The sequence below is a fragment of the Blennius ocellaris genome, assembly GCF_963422515.1.
Source record: "Blennius ocellaris genome assembly, chromosome: 2".
NCBI lineage: Eukaryota > Metazoa > Chordata > Actinopteri > Blenniiformes > Blenniidae > Blennius > Blennius ocellaris.
The window spans coordinates 15,562,120-15,578,642 of NC_137651.1; positions in this window are offsets into that span (position 1 = coordinate 15,562,120).

Sequence of the window (16,523 nt, forward strand, 5' to 3'; positions counted from 1 at the left end):
TCACTTGCCCGAGCAAAGCATTTAATCGCCCCGGATGTTCGCACAAGCCTTAATGTCGAGCCCTGAGAATGATAAATGAAAAATTCGGACCTAACACCAGTTTTAAGAGGATATTAACCAGAGCAAGGGCATTTGTATTGGTAATGACTGACTGTCCGCCGTATTTCACGATCACTGTATATGTTTCAGATTTGGATTGATGAACAAATTTGATATCGAAGCCAGTCGATGAAAGTATTTTTAAACTTTAAAAAAATAGTGTATTACCCTAAAGTGGTGAAAAGAATGAAGGTTTACATGGAGTGCAATCAAAAAATATAATGGGGCTTGAGACTTTATTGCTTGAGACAGTCATCCCAATGAATAATGAATCCAGAGCTTTCAAGGTTTCTCACGCTGCAGTCTCACATGTGAAAGAGGTCCTATCTGGGTTGGCTATGATTTAGTTGGTCGAGCAGTCCATCTTCCTTTCCCAATATTAGTGGTTCTAACCTCCATACTGTAATTTCAAATAGCTGATGACATCAAAGAAAGAACCAAAATAAAGTATCATTATGAAAAACAATATTTTTAGCCCCTCGATAACGTTTGCGCAAATCATTTCTGAAAAATAACCCATACAAATCAATATTTCACTATTGTCTGGCAAATGTGGCAGAATTATTTGAAAAATACTTTTCTATATAATTACCTAGAGAACATCTAAGATAAATAGTATTTTCACCATCTTTAATTTCAATATGAACAACACATTATTGTCTCTTAGCATATACAAGAGAAATTTTTTCATGTTTTATAACAACATGCTTGTCATAAAACTACATTAACTAACCGACATTAACCATAATTATGCAAATGTATTGATCAGTTCAAATAACAAATATGTGTTATTAGCATGCACTTGGAATTAAATCAATCAGTCAATACCACAATAAATATGACCTGGGAACAAAACGTCACATTCATCATTAATTACTTTTACAGTGGCACACAGCAGAGATAAATGCAGGTATTTAAATCATTGTACTCTGATCAAGACTAATTAATAGAGTGAATTACACTCTTCATTTTTCATTTATTTTTCTACAACATTGCTAACCAGATGTTGTTTTATATCATCCTGAACCTCTAGGTTCCTGTTACAGAGGCAGGAAATATGTGTTTGTGAAGGTATAAAAAATAATTGCTAGTGTATAGTGTATAGAAATGCAAAGAAAGACCACTTTTTTGACCCTTTCTAACCCTGCCACCTACTAATATAATATAACAACACCCATACATATTAACATTTCAATCAGTGGCAAAAAAAATAAAAAATAACAACATGGACCTCAACAGTGTGCCTCCAACGGCATCAGCTCTAAACAATAGGCAGTTCAATAGCCTTGATTCAGGATCACTGAGCGGCTGCTTCCAACATTCACTGCGACTGTGTATTAACTTTCTTACAGCATAATTAATGGATTCTGTATGCAAACTCTGCACATAGACTTAAAATCTACATATGGTCTTCAAGGCAACAGCAGAAATACTGATAAATCATGTTAAACAAGATCAGTGAATAGTGACTAAAAATATAGTTGCTTTTCGAAGTGAGGTGTGACCTCTTGAGTTCAGGTGCAGCCAGTACCGTGGAGGTGAGTGGGAGTAAGACAATAGGGTGAGAGGACACCCCTTGACCCACAAGGGGGAAAGCAAGGAGATATGACCTTTGATTACCTACCATTTCATGTAAGGTGTAACAGCTTCTCTACACCCACTGAGAGTCCAAGAGGATATATATATATATATGTGTGTGTGTGTGTGTGTGTGTGTGAGTATATATTTCATGATTTATGAGGAGTCAAGTATCCAGGCACTTAGAATCAAAAATATAAGCATTGGTCTTCAGTGGGTAATGTATTACACTGAGAATAACATGAAGGTGTTTGAAAATGTTCATTTGCATTGTAATTAATATATTTTGCATAACACATGGAGATTTTATTGATTATGAACTTGAAGAAAACGAAAATCATTTGGAGGTTTTCAGCATCCACTACAATGCTGAACAGTATTTTGTTTTTCATGGTTTTGGCTTGCTTTCACCACACTGCAGTTCAAATGAAACAATTACTATGAAGTAAAGTGCTGACTTTTCAAAGGTGCTCACATTCATTTTAGGTAAACAGTAAAGGAGTCAGGGCCCATTTTTCCCTTGGGGTGTACTTTTTCAAAAGGATAGCTATTTTTACACAGTTCAGTGAATATGGTCACCCTCAAAGTGAACCTGAAATGCAACATAATTATCTGACATTGTATAATGTTCATTTGTGCTATAGAAAAAGTGACAGTGATATTTCGAGCCCATTCTACTGAGAAGTGGTCTTGTTTTTGTACCACTGCGTTAGAAGTTAGATGGCCATGATCACCCTCTGTGAAAGTCTCTCTCTCTCTCTCTCTCTCTCTCTCTCTCTCTCTCTCTCTCTCTCTCTCTCTCTCTCTCTCTCTCTCTCTCTCTCTCTCTCTCTCTCTCTCTCTCTCTCTCTCTCTCTCTCTCTCTCTCTCTCTCTCTCTCTCTCAATGTTGTGTTATGTCAAAGACCTTTAATACACTCCAATTAATGGGTGATATTAAAGGTGCCTGATATTTCCCATTGGAGAACATACATCTGAATGTTTGTATGTTCATCCAAACAACGAGCATTGTCAAAATTAAAGCTTCTTCCCAAAGAGAAAGTGGGAGGTTTTGGAGAGTTAACAGAAGACTTCTGACTAAACAATATTTTAGTTAAGACTGTAATCACCATTTGTAACTGTACAAGTAATGACTAAACTAATGTACATATGTTGTGATTTTATTTATTACCTCCTGAGCTTCATTCCATCCCTCTTATTGTTTATGTATGTTAAGCTGAGCTTGTTTCTCTCTTTCCTGGACTCTGACAGACCAAACAAAGGAAAACTGCTGGAGGCAGTTGTATTGCTTGTTTGTCACTGTCATGTGAACGCTGTAAAGTGCGAAATGGTCCCTTCCCAACTGACAAACATGATTATTTTCGGCCGTGATGTTGCAGTATTATTTCCGTTTTCACAATTATCAATTTGAAAAATATGTTTACTATGTGAATCATTTTTGATTATATACTATCATTAAAATCTAAACCAGGGTTTAACTCCATTCTTCAACATCTAAGATCCATGGAACCACAACTCAACTGTGCATGCAAACTTGTTTTTTGTTATATTAAACTAGACGTGACTTCACTTTTTACTTTTCCTTGAAATGTGTGATCATTATAAATACGTATTGCATTTGTTACCTTGTCAACGGTCAACATATATGGCCATATTTTGCATTCGGGCAAACTTAGTTAATTATTCACAACGCTGACAAGCATAGTTGTATCCAGGAAGGAAGTGAGTCGTTATAAAAAATGGAGACCATTTGTGTCGATTTTCATCCATGTGTCATCATAGTCCACATCAGTGTCACAGTAAACAAAGGAGACGAGAGGGGCATGGGGCTCAATGAACATGCACTCCTAACACTGCTTGTTCCACATAAATCAAAAGAAATCAATGCCAGATTGAGGATTGTGGCCTCTGTTGTGCAAATGAATCCTGCCTCCTGAATAAGATAATAAATCCCTGCCACATTATTTCATTTGATAAATGGAGAAGATGGTGGGGGCTGCACGGTCCACAAATGCCTGTACATAGTACCATTGATTTCTGTTAACTTGACATCAAAACTTATTCATAATTATCCTCAAATTTAACATTAATAGCAGGAGACTGGTCCAGGCAGGTCTTTGATGTTGCTCTGCGATGCGCAGCCCATCAGGGCAGTGAGAGTTGTCGTCAAGAGAAGGCCAATGAATGTGAGCAGTTTGTTTTCAAAAACCAGGAAGGTTTTACCCTTAGACAAATATGGGATCAGTGTCAGATGTTAGCTTTGCCAAAGGACTGGATTGGTGCAGAGGGAGGAAATTACTTGACTCCCTTGCCCCCAGTATGTCTTTGTACCCTGGCCCCAAGAGCAAGTGTTGGCAGGAATACAGAAAGGGAAACTCCACTCTTGTAAGTGCCACCGACCAACTCTGCATCCAATTCACTATGAGGCTCTCTGCACCTCTTGATTGCTACCCAAGACCATTAGATCACCTTTAGTTCCATCTGTGCTGTTGCCCAGCATGTCCTCCACTTCACCCACCGCAAAGCTGTGCTCAGGCCAGAGGAAAGTAAATGAATCAGGGCTCCATTCCGTTTTTCATTTGTAAGATTGTAAGACTTTCATAGATTTGAATTTCACACCCAATATGAGTCCCAGCCCATGAACAACACTGTTCCACTGGGACAATATATGTTAATTGATATTCCCTATTGTTAGGATGATTGTGTGCACCTTTGAAAACCAGTGGTGATAGGATTTTTTTTTCTCCCCAATTATTATGTATTAATGCAAACATTTTTTTTTTGAAAAAATACATTTTTAATCAAGTTAACATACGAAATGCATCTGTCCTTTATTTTGATGTTATCTCTTGCATTCTACTGGGAACACAAAACACTGCACTGTGGTGTTACTGTGGTTAAAATAAAATACTAAGGTCCTGTTTCACATGGTGTTAATGTTGTCAATGGCTGTACGCATTATGGTAATCTTTGTGGAAATACTCAATGTCAGTCCGATTGGGAGATAAAGGGTGTCCCATCTGCACCCGGTGTTCAGCAAGTCAGATCGAGCATTATCAATGTCTGACAACCAAATTATTATGCGAGGGTAACACTACTGTGTTTTGTTGTTCACTCAATCACCACTGCTGTTATCAGCAGTCATACAATAACAATGCTACTGACAAATCCCGAACACTGTGCAAATCACTGGAAGTTCACAATAGAAGCAGTTGCCGTGATTATTTCATTGTACCCCCTCCACTTCACCCAACCAAACCCTAAGCATTGAAATGTTTGCCTCAAAGGCATCACTGTTGAAAGGTCTACTGTTTTTGCTGTCGCTCATTTCAATTTGGACATTTTGCATTCTGCGGGAAGTTCAACGAGAGAGGATTGTTATACCTGGCACAAATATTGACAAGTGCTATTGTAGTTCCATAAGCCTCATCATTTGCATATACATGGAATGATATACTACACACAGAGCACAAAAGCACAGATGCCAAAATGAATTCATTTCAAGGAGAAGGTGACACAAGTGATCGAAGGTGTATTTTTTTTTTCTTTATTCGAGAACATTTCAAGAGGCGAAGAACAATAAAAGTCTATGACCTTGTTTTAAAACAGTATGAATACAGACTGAAGTTGCAGCAGTTTGAATACTGTTATTCGATAGAGTAACTTCAGGGTATGTCTGATATAAATATTTGTGAAAAGGCAAAGCTGAGACCTTTTTTGTTCCTAATATGTACAAATAGAACTGTTGTAATGAGGTCTTCGAATGAAAGCATCATTGGCATTGTCAAAGGCTTCTTGCTATGTCAACATCTTATGCATTCTCAAGGACCGTCCACCTCAATTGTTTTCATTTGCTGTTCCTCCTTCCCCTCCCCCTTCTTGACATCCTCCCCCAAATCATCTCCTTTCACCACACAACCAACCACCCTTTGCCTGTCTCCTCCTTCCATCCAACCCGTAATGGGCCCAAATAGAGTGTGACAACTCTTCCTGTTCCGCTACAAAATTCATGATTAATGTTTCATTAATCATGGATTTTTAAAACATTCAGCTCCCCCGGGCTTTCTTCTATACTGAAATATATTAATAAATGAGCCAAGTGCACACAACCACTGAGAGGCACTGCTTTTTCCCGTGCCATCCTTTCTTATCGCTCAAATAATGGTCATTGTTTATGGCACCACTGCACTCAAAGGTGCTTTCAGGAGAAGACTATAAAGTGAGCCAGTGCTCTACAGTTTTATGTGTTGTCTAAATGCTGTATCTCCTCTTGTCAAGGACAAGGGATTTTGTACCTTTGGATACTTGTGTTTTATTTTGACTGTTCAAACGACATTAAAACATATAGACAGTCAAAGCATGTTGGACTAAGATTGTACATTTGTATGTATTGCTGTCTCACATGACAAAATTGCATTAAGTTTCCTGACATGAAATAACCTCCCTAAAAGTGTATCCAAATCAAATTAGTTGTGTCGATATTACAAAAACAAAACAGGCATGGAAAAAAACCAAAAAACTCCACGAAATGCTTATGTGACACCGAGGAAGAACAGAGTTAAGTAATCTTCAGACTTTTCAGTTTGTCCTCCATGGTCATTGTGCTGCTAGAAATTACTTTCAATATTTTTTTTTTTTTTTGTGAAACAATAGTTTTAACAAATGACCAGACTTGAAGTCAAAAGCCCAAACAGTGGGTGTCTCATGCCCTCATCTGGGAGAAACATTGGTATTTCATGGAAAAATCCTCCTGTGCAAACAAATCAAACATGTATACTGTATGAGGTATTTAAAGACAGTGAGCATTTGCAATTATGTGAAAGCAGTCTCTATCATCAAGGATTGAAGGATTATTAATTGTCATACCAGTACACGTTATATGACACGGTACGAAATGATGTACTCAAGACCCGGTCGATGCTAAAACCTAAATAAGTAAAGAATTATATAGAATCAAATTGAGAGTAATATAAAATAAAATATAAAATATGAAATATTGTCTGCACCAACACTCCAGATTCCACCTAATCTCTGTATTTAGACTCATCGTTGTCGGTGATGCTCTCTTGTCAGCAAATTTCACTGTATGACAGCTGAAGTGTTTGATAAAGCAGTCAAATGTTAGCAGGGTGAACAGGAGGTGGGCTCATCACACAGCCCTGAGGGGACGCAGGTGTCTGAGTGCTGCAGCCTCGGCCAGGTGTAGTAAATCTCCTCCTCCATGTAACATATTCATCTGCAACTGAAGAGGCCAGCTACAAAGTGATGATCAAGTATACTTGCTCAACTATTTGAAGCCAATGACCTGTGGCCTGATCTTGAGAATTATTGGCCCTGCTGGGTCCCGCAGCTCTGTAATTAACTGTGCAGAACAGGGTGACTTTAAAGGTTATTCTCAAAATGTATCTACTGAATGTGATTGATTGACATTTCTTTTTACTTAGAAATATATTGCCATTCTCCAACTAAACTCCAATTAAATTAAATTTAAAGATAAAAATGTAATAAAATATTACTGTTTACTGTTTTTTTTGTTTGTTTGTTTTTTTTTTATATAAACTTGCCTGTGAATGTGAATGGCACATATGAATTGGGATGAATTATGCAGAGCATGAAGAATTGGATTTGTCATGGAGACTGACTTCTGCGCAGGACCTAAAGATTGATGATATAAATCCAGAATGTGGCTTTTTCAGAAATGGTGTGGGTAATTCAATTGTTACAGGAATAATGGAAATATCCCATTAGGCTCGATATAAACGTCATGTCCCAATGTCAAAAAGGACCACATGGAAGGTTTCTATCATTCCTCATGGTATTTGAATCTTCGGAAACAGACAAAAAAACTAAAGATGCAGATAGAAACGCAACACAATTATATTGGTGCACTGCTGATATTACTTACTTTGAGAGGAATATTCTCTCCAAGGGTAAGAACTTCATGTGTTCAACTATTTCTTTATGATTTTTTTTCCAGATCAATGCAATTTGGTTAGAGGGTCAACCTGATTACAATTTGAAGGTATTGATCAGTGGTGCCTTGCCTGTCATGTCGCATCTGTTCCCTGTCCTTTTTGTACTTATTGCCCCTACTTCTGTCTCGTGATCACAAAGCTTGTAATGAGAAAAATGTCATATCAGTGACTACGGGGGAGAATCAGCCTGGGCTTGGTCCTGCAATAGCTTAAGCCATAAGACGAAGAGGGATTCCACACGTGTGCTCTGATGACACGATCCTGCCATGATAATATTGATTTTTCACTTCTTTTTCCTCCCCATTGGCAAGACTTGTTGACAATATTAAGGACTGCATCTATCGCTGAAGCGGTAGCTGGTTTTCCGTTCCTGTATTCAATTATTGAAAAACAACAAAAAGAAAACACACACACACACACACACACACACACACACACACACACACACACACACACACACACACACACACACACACACACACACACACACACACACACACACACATATATATGTACTTGACATATATATCATGTCAAGTCAAAGAATGTGAAAGAAACCTCTTGTTTTACATTTTGGTTTACAATGTAGTTTGAGCTGAATAAATGATCGGCATTTGTTTTTGTTCCCCCCTTCATTGTGTTGGGTGTCCTTGTTCGTGCTGCTGAGAAGTGAGAGAGTCTCTTGGAGTTAGCAGGCACTTACTTGATGTACTGGCTTGCTGACAAAGTTTAAAAGAACGAAACAATGGTACATGCCTGTACAACGGCAAAATAAAGTCATAAAATTCTGTAAAAAAAAAAAAACAAATTAGATGAAGAATGAATAAATGAAACAAAAGCTAACACATAGCACATCTCAGAAATGGACATGTTTACCCTGGAGACTCTATTAGATGCTATGAGGCATTTCTAATGTTTGAAAGCAGATGTCTTACGATGGCAGAAAGCCTTCTAGTGCTCTTGCTGTGCTGGGATACTGGAGTGTGCCGTGAACAAAGAGTCTCTGTTTGGCTAATATGGTCTTCTGCAGCTGTTAACTGGGGTTTAATAATGGTCCACACAACAAGCATCCAGGAAAACTGTCACAGTTAATGGACCCCGACTGACTCTATAAGCAGTTTCTCCAGTGAATCAATAAGAGCTGAAAGGGTACGTCATCACTGCGAACCAGGCACTCATCTCCCTCCACAAATGAATGAATGTTAAACATCCTTTTGCATTTATTCCCCCACTATTTGAGAAGCACGTATCAGCGGTTTTTTCTTCTTCTTTTTTCCCCTTTTCATACTTGACTTCCATGTTCTGCTGCGGAGCTAGAGGAATATACAGTCTATCTGTGTTTCAGTTATTATATAACAACATGTCAAATAGACATGACTTCTGAGTGATTCCAGCAGCACTGCTTCATGAAAGTGTGCAAACGTTGAAACACTGAAGGCTGCAATAAAAGAAATGACTCCTTTGAATGATTGGGGTGATACACATCTTCAGACAGAGCTCCTACTATCTAAATCCTTTTGAAACCAAGTATTCGATTGCATTTTCTACAGTAATGACTGTGGGGATTTTTTTTTGTTGTTGTTGTCTATGTGACTGGCATTTAATGATGTTTTTGTGATAATATATCCCTTCTCGCCTTATGTGCTTTAACATTCACTCAAGAGTTATTGTGTTGCTTTGATAATTGCAAAAAAAACAACAAAAAACAACAACACTGTAATGTAATCTCACAACGATCTGGGGAGGTGACCAGATCATGCTGATGTTAAATTGAGAAATTAATTTGTAGAAGAATAATTTAAAAAAGCATGAAAATATACAATTGTGGACTGTCAATCAGTGTTAAATCAATTTTCTGTTGGCCCTCCCATCCATGCTTCAGGTCACCAGCACTGCATGTAGACACAGACATATATATGAAATGCATGAATAAATGAAGAAAAAAAAAAAAAAAACACATTTAATGTTCAGTCTAAGCTCTTTGCTTCAGACCAACAGTAACTTTGGGATGAATCGTGTTCATTAATATTCACCATGTGGGGTTTCTAGCCTTCTCAAAAACTATAGTTGCGGTTCAATCCCATACATAATCAAAAACCTTTTTGGCATCCTTAAAAATGTGCTTTAGAAAAGAAGGCTCTTTTACTGGAGTCATCTCCCATGCTCTGTTCTGGCCCTGGTTTCCAAATTGCGAGCTCACAGCACAGCTGGCATCGCTCCAGTCACACCACTAACTGACAGAGGGTTGAGTGATTGACAGAGCCAACATTGCAATTTTGTCATTATCACAATGTACCCATGTTTACCTTATCCAGGTAACTTCAGTTCAATAAAACATGCTCCCACTGATCAAGTAAGAGAAACATTGAAGCTGTATTATCATTTTATTTCCAGCAAAGAACGTGAGGTAAGAATATATTGAGTTTACCTGCCAGCAGTCTCATAGTGTCAAAATGCCACACACATTCGTCTCGCACCAGGTCGTGATCCTGATTTGAACACCGGACTTCCTTTTATATCCAAATGTTATTGGCTTTTGAATCTATTATGTGTTCACTCAGAAGCGTATACTATTGAAATCCAAAATATAGGATCAAATCTGTTTGTGTGGGGTTTTTTTGTTTGTTGTTTTTTTTATAATGGTATGCTGATATAAACAATTGCTCATCTATCGTTATAGTAACTACACAGTTCCACAATTCCACAAAACTAGAGCAAATCTTATATTTTTTTAAATGTTTTCACATAAGTTACACATTTTCGGTATGAATCTCAGATATGTTCTACCCCCTTAACTTTCTGATTTATGTGGTGAGTCTTGAAAATTAGTCTACATATTTTCAATTGGCCTCAAGTGTTTTGGTGTTAACGTGCAGACTGAATCAATGTCCTTGGCACTTTATTGCAAGCTCTCCCCTCATTAATTCACTCGTATTCTGTTGCATCCATTACAGGCACGTTACTGTTATTGGCGCCACTCTCTGCCTCTGACCCTCATAGGGGGACGCCACTTTCAGAGAGAAGTTCCAGAAACTACATTTGCATTGGACCCTCAAGAGTTTCGGTCTGCACAAAGTTTATATTTACTGAATCCTTAACTTGGAATCATCACCTATTATCAGGAAAGCTTGATGTATGACTACAAATATTTTCTATCGAAAATAAAGTCCATTTATAGGACATATTTTCAGAGAAAAATAATGACTGATTCAGGCAACATTTGGGATCGGAGAAAATCTGTAAAATGTTATCTAAATCATGATGAAAAAGACAGAGTACAATGTTTCATCAAAAACGTACAGGATGCTGACCCTGATCATATAATTCACTGACGTCATTTTATTTAAAGTCCACAAAATCAGTCAACCACATGAAGCAATTTAGTAGCAAAGCATCTGTGCTGTGGTTCCACAATCTTGATCACCATGGCGCTCAAAAGAAGCTTGTGGGGGCCAATGTGAGTTTCTCTGCCTAAGGGGACATGCAGAATAATACTAGGATATAAGTTATGCGACAAAAAATGTGTACTTGGTTGTCTTATGCTCTGGAAGTAAGAGTGACAATTTAAAATTATATCCAAATGAAATGGGTGCCCAAATGACATAGTTATATAGTCCAACAGATGTCCTGTTGGCAAGTTCCATTCAGCCAACTGCAAACTGTAATGTAAATGGGCTTTGCTTATAAAGCACATTTTACAGCTTTAGCAGTCTCAACACACTTTACATTGATCCATTCGATCACACAATCATGCACAGATGGCGTCTGTGCAAGGTTCGGACACCATTGTGAGCCCCTTGGGGTTGAGTGTCTTGCGCAAGAACACTCTTGTCCATGGATATTATTAGGCGGCAGTTCGGATACCAAATGTAACTCTTGGAGGATATATTGCTTCGTATTTACTGAAATACTGATGATCTGTGAATTTAAACTCCAAGATTAAAGGGACTGGTTCATGTGGTGCCTTTTTATACTAATTGGAAATCAATCAGGTGACTTTGATGCATTACTTTAGTTCAAGTTCAAGGTGTTTTATTGTCATATCACCAGTAAAAGCCAGGTTTCACAGTGAATGAAATTCTTATTTTGCCGTCTACCCTGGAGCTGACATACATAAATAAGTAAGTATATACACAAAAAAAATTGAATAAAATAAAATGTAAAAATTAAATTAAATAACAGAGCAGTGCAGTGCAAAAATATTAGTAGCTGTGATGCGTCCGATCACAGCGGTGTCATCCGCGAACTTCAGGATGATGTTGTCCTTGTGGGAGGCGACACAGTCATGTGTGAACAAGGTGTAGAGGATGGGGCTGAGGACACATCCCTGAGGGGTGCCAGTGTTGGTGATGATGCTGGCTGAAGTCCTGTTTCCAATCCTGACAGACTGGGGCCTGCCAGTCAGGAAGTCTAGGAGCCAGTCACAGAGGGAGGGTTGCAGTCCGAGTGTGTGTAGTTTGTGTGTGAGTTTATGGGGGATGACCGTGTTAAATGCTGAGCTGTAGTCCACAAAGAGTATCCTGATGTAGGAGTCTCTGTTTTCCAGATGAGAGAGGGAATAGTGGAGTACAGCAGTGATGGCATCTGAGGTGGACCTGTTTGCCCGATATGCAAATTGCAGGGGGTCAAGTGTCTTTGGTCGGCTGCTCTGAATGTGAGCAGCCTACCAGAGACACTTGACCACTTGACCACTTTACCACAGACAATCCTTTTGTTTAAAGTACCAGTATCAGATTGGACAAAGATTCTGAAGTACTTAAAGGCATTATTGCCAACTGCCACAGTTGGTTTTATGACATTGATAAAGCAACATGATTTGAATGCCCTTGCACTGACTATGTTCAGTGAAATGCTGTGGTGTATTAGTACATTTCTTGGAACTCAAAAATGTCAGATGTAGCAACAGCTTATTTGTGTTATTTACTATGTGGGATACAATTATTTATTGTCCGAAACTTACAGCAGGTGTATATATACAATATTTTACATGAAACATGAACTTCAACTTATGAATATTGTGCAAACAAACCAAAACCATTGGTGAAAGCAGTCATTTTACCTTGCTCTAAACAGGGCGTGATGTTTACTGCTGTCTCCATGTGCCAGATGGTGTTATTTTGTTGCTTTGGTATTTTGAAAGTTTTATTTTGAATCCATAAAGCCATACATAAACTGAAACTGAAAGATGGTACAGCAGCAACACGCATGCATAGACACACAAACACTACCCAGAACTGATGAATGAGACAAGACATTGAGATCTCCACCAAGCATGAGAGGTCCGTACCACCCTGCAGCTCAGACTCTCTCGCGCACACGCACACGCGCGCACACACGCACACACACACACACACACACACACACACACACACACACACACACACACACACACACACACACACACACACACACACACACACACACACACACACACACACACACACACACACACACACACACACACACACACACACACACAAAGGCAGTCTCCTTATCCTTGTGCACCACATCCCGCCCCACTTCTCCACTCTCAGCCAATCACAGGCGAACTCACTCTGACTATGCGTTCAGGTAACACAAAAGAATTGGAACCAACAAACTGCATCATTAAACCTTAACACTGCAACAATAACACAACTGCAGAGATGTTACGTTTACGTTAGTAAAAAGATATTGAGAGGAAGCCCCTCCTACCCCCACCCCTTTTATTTTTTTGTGGGAAAAACCAGTGACTGTAGGGGGTGTTGTAGGCAGCTGCTGAAAGTAATTAAAAAGTAACTTATAATGATTAATATCCAGTAATACTACTTTTTTCAAGGTAACTGTAGCAACACTGACAACCGCTGACACCCACCTGAGGGATTTTATTGGATCACAAATCAACATCAAATGCATCTGTGAGGACTGTGGGAATAAACTAAAGTGATTGGGAGAAAGAAAAAACAATGCATGTACAGTGAGGATATACTGAATAGAGAACCCCCCTGACCCAATGTTGGGTCAAACCAAGGACAATATTGTGGTGAGTGAGTTGTCACTACAGATCTGCCGAAGAAGAACGAATAATGAAATGCCTGATACACTTACTGATACATATATCAAAACATATGAAGATGTTTATGAAAATATTTGTTCAACATCAATCAATTCGGTTTAAGAATGCCTGTTGATTTTAAGGACAGTAATACTAAATGTGTATTTTTGTTGTCAGACTAGCAGCTTGTCATGTTTGTGTGTGTGTGTGTGTGTGTGTGTGTGTGTGTGTTGTTAACACAAGATCAGAAATAACTGTTTGAACAGTGTTTTAAGCCCTCTATCTGGTTAGATGTTTGATTTATTTTTTCTTGTACCACCAGTTAAATGTATTATGTATATGATTCATTGGACTCTATAATTAACTTCCACTATAAGTTGTCCTGAATTACTGACTGCAAATCCTTTCCTTTCCATTTTAATTAACCAAGGGCAAAAGAGTGAGTGGGGAAGAGAGTGAGAAAAAGAAATGAGAGTGAAAGAATGAAAGAGATCAGATCTTAAGTAACTGGCAGCTGCTTTGACAGAAAATTAGATTAATTTTCTGCGGAGAGCAATCACTGTGATTTGAACTGATTAGTTCTAGGAAGATTTCTCAGGAAGCACCAGTTGTGTGTATGATAAGATGCGCTGCGCAAGTATTTACGCTGCCAAATCAAACAGATGCTTTTTCCATGTACGACATCTGTCATAGCTCTGGATTTCCCATGTACTACAAGCCACCATTTCACAGAATCATCCTGAAATCTGAAGATTGGTGTTGTAGTATCTTTGGTCGTTAAAGACACAGCCAGCTGGAACCCCTGTAAGCTGAGATAAATGGTTTATGCCGTACCCAGGGCTGCCTGCATGATACAAACTGGATTCATCAACAAATGACTGAAAAATAAAGAGCACACCACGTTTGATGGAAAAATGAAATGCAAAACAACGTCAGTGTCATATTTGGTTTGCTAAATGATCTGAATTTGTCACACCAAGCACTTTACAGCTCGTCACGTTAACATAATTATAACAATTAGCAGTTGTTGTTTTTTTTTTTTTTTTTGGGGGGGGGGGGGTTGTGTGTGTGTGTTCCTTTTTATGATGGAACTGCTTTGCAAATTTGTAAAAAAAAAAAAAAAAAAGATTAAATAGTACAAGTTATTTAACTTGTGTTTTTCTCTGCTTGGCAAAATCTTATTATATTTTTCTTCTCAACAATATTCTGCTGTCTGTCTGCAAGTTGCTTTAGCTAAGTAGGTAAATATGAATTGAACTCATGTTATGCTCTGCTATTATCCCTTTGACATACAAAATGTTCCATGAATGATTTAACAATCCCCATGAAAATATCTGTTTATTTAATATGAAGTACAACATTAACTTCAGTCATCACAATACATTAGTTTCAAAATACCCTTTCAGAACTGGCAAGCCCTTAAATGTCAGTTTTACAAATTGAAGTCTACTTTGTGTCACGTCATTTTGGAAGTGATTTTGAGTGTACCGACAATAAACAGTAAACGTCAACTGTGGTGTATTCAGAAAATGCACTTTGAATGGGAATCACAATGGGACACAGATTTCTTTTTTTTTTAAAGGCACTACAACTTCCCGTAATTATGAAGAAAAATCCTCAGAAATTAACGCTACCATTCTATTCACATAAGATCAAGCCTGGTCAAATTTCATAATGCAGACCATGCAAATATAACTGCATGGCTATAACTAATTTGTCATGTATACTACTTCATTCAACTCTGCACCCATCCCGCCAAAAGCCAATTTAAACTTTAACTTACAGCGTTAAGAACTTAAATAATGTACAGGTATATTTCCACCATACAAAGGTACGGATGTCAGCCTTCTGCTTGACAGGCACCATGGACTATCTATGAAACAACATTTTGAAGTATGAACCGGAATCAATCTACCAATCTTGGAATTGGGGAACCATTTATTTCAGCATCTGAACCACAGCTATGCCAAAAGGAACACTAACTTGTGTTTGCATGTTCACTTATTTTGATAAGTGGATCAACATGTGGCTTTATGCTCCAACATTATCATCTGAATTTAATCATTGATCGATCTCGTAATGCTTTGCACTGTAACATTGGTCGTTTGCAACATGCACAAGTGATTCCACGATCAGCTTCAACCAGAAGCGAGTATCGATTGGTCAACTCAACTAATTGAGCTTGTTGCATTTGGTTGTAAAACTGCAGCGCCAAAGAAACATTTTCCTTGTTCAGAGCCGTTGCTCAGAGTTCAAGCTTGCAATACGGATTGATTGTAATTACGATCAGATATAAGATTATAAGATTGTTGTACTTTGACAGCAAAATTTTACTCAGCACAAAATCTTACGGTAAATGTACCCACATATACTCTTTATCTTTAAATTACGCATATGAACTGTAAAGCTATGTCTACCATTCACATTAACATATTAAAATGATTGATTGGTTTTTAAAAGTTCCAAGACCAAGAATATACTTTTCTTTGTGAATATTCTAATTAATGTCAACGTCATATTCATATTATCAGACATTTGGTTGGAAAACACATTAATAAATGAGAATGTCAAATGTGTTGGTACACTGATTAATTCTAAATTATTTTATGTACATTTTATAACAAATTCGCAACGCAGCAAGTCTTTGCTAATTATCTTTGACATCCACATGGTAAGGTCTCCTGAACAATTTGTATAGCTGTCTACATTAGCTTCTCAACATCAACTGAATCGCATTGAATCCACACACTGTTCCCTCAGTTTTCACAGTTTTATAGCTGATGACAACTAATATCACATTTACAAAAGAAACACAAACCCAAGAGCGCAGATCAGTAG